The sequence below is a fragment of the Austrofundulus limnaeus genome, unplaced genomic scaffold (assembly GCF_001266775.1).
Source record: "Austrofundulus limnaeus strain Quisiro unplaced genomic scaffold, Austrofundulus_limnaeus-1.0 Scaffold191, whole genome shotgun sequence".
NCBI classification, from domain to species: domain Eukaryota; kingdom Metazoa; phylum Chordata; class Actinopteri; order Cyprinodontiformes; family Rivulidae; genus Austrofundulus; species Austrofundulus limnaeus.
In genome coordinates, this window is record NW_013952593.1 from 950,583 (window position 1) to 952,726 (window position 2,144).

Consider the following 2,144-nt stretch of genomic DNA (forward strand, 5'->3'; position numbering starts at 1 on the left):
GTCCGCTAACAGTTTTGTCTCTAAAAGTAAAGAGAATACTGTGGTATCCTGATTTAGTAATCTTTTGTTTTTGGTTGTGTTACCACCCAACACCACCAGAGGCAGTAGATGAGAAAAACTTAAAAAGCTACTGCAGGAGATTTAGAGAAGAAGAAGTTACCCCATGTGTTATACAGAACTTTTACACTAACTGTGAGCTGTGAAGAGCATTAAAAAGAAGTTTAAATATATCTACTGAGAGTGGACATCATTCCTAAGAGTGAAGATATCACAAATACGCTAAACCAGGGGTATTAAACTCATTTTCACTGAGGACCACATGAGTGTTATGGTGGCCCTCAAAGCACCAGTTTAAATTAAATTTAACATTCTGTGTCTAACTTTGACTAAATACAAAACACCACGTCCCTCGTCTCATTGCTACAGCTTAGCACCTCTAGCAAATAACTGAGCTCTACGTGGTATTTCCTACATAGAAACAGTGTTCTAACATGTCTTCTTTTAAACACTGAAAAGTACTGAGTACAACTGACTAAATGTCAAATAAATAATACATAAATACTGTTAAAAGTAAAAATAAAGAGTTTTACTCACTGTTGCTGAGTGGCTGCCATGTTTTCAGTTCTGAACTTTCACACTTTCCAACAGGGAATTCCTACTGGAGGAGTTTTCCAGTTTAAATTTACGACTTGTAAATGGAAAACAGGCAAAAATACATGGAAATAGAGATTATACATGGAGAATCTTGTGACATTTGAACCCTGTGCACCTGCATCCATTATCGGGATGCCGTCATTTAGCTGGTAAAATATTCAACATGCATCATGGGAGACGTAGTTTATGGTCAGTGCTGGCTTTAAAGCAGCATACACTTATTTTAAGACATTAATACATCTTTAAAGTGCTCACAGTCCACATAAAATCCAGTGGCAGGCCACACCTGGCCCACGGGCCTTGAGTTTGACACGTGCGCTTAATGAAAAATGAGTTCAGCTGTATTAGCTGATTGGCAGAACTAGTAATAGCCTTTTTTGTGTGGACKAACTTTGAGTTGTTGTAAAGGCTACTTTGAACTGGATGGACTATAAAAGCTGATCAGTGATTGATAAACATCCAGTGATTAATTCATGTGATACACAAGTATAACTCTCAGCTACTACCACACCAACTTTTACTTCAGCATGTGTTATGGTCAGAGTTAGAGCCACATTTTGTCGAGTTGACTTTAAAMCCTAATCATCTGTAGATGTAAAGATTCATATGAATACATCCAGTGGTAAATGAGATATTTTGCTAACAGATGGACCAAAGAACACAACCATCATCACCCACCCCTCTGTGGGCAAAAACAAACCATCTTTCCTGAGTCAGAGTTGTGTTTCTGAGCTGACAGAGATCAGATGTGGGACAGTCTGGCTTCGACATGAGAACCTTGTCGCCTCAGGGCCTGAATAATTCAGAGCCTGAGATAACTTTTCTGCCTGTGAAGTCAGAGTCGAACCGTACCTGCACACTTTGCTTTTTGTTTTCTTTTATCTGCATGTCYAATGAATGGAAACTTTCATTGTGATTTTAAAAAAACACCTTACCTAGAAGCAGCGACACCCATTTTATTCACCTGAACACACACACACACACGCACACGCATGTGTAACGCGAGTCAATATTTGCAGCAATATTTGCTCCGCTGCTGCTTACTCATGCCACTCGCCGTCAGCCAGCAGCTCTCAGACAGGTTGAACACCCTGCAGTGTTTTCAGGAGGGTTTGAGCCTCCAGCTGGGGGGAGGCGGGGGCCTTGAATGTCCGTGTCACCACCTTGAAAGTCAATCTTCCCTCCGGCTCTGTCAAGTGTCACTCATAAGTCGTGTTTAATTGCATGTCATCTACAGTAAGCCCTTTTATTACATAATAGTTGGACCGCAGATATTCGTAAGTAGGAAGTGCATACTTCATTTCTATACTTCATATCTAACACGAACACTTGAAAAACTCATATCAACTAAATTTATTGGGACAAACTAACTCTTCAGGTATCTTGTGGGAAATGATGGGAGAGCACCAGCCCTCTGTATCCTCCTCAGATGGCTGAGGGATATTTCAATTTAACAGTAAACTTACAAAAAAAATATAGTGTGTGTGTGT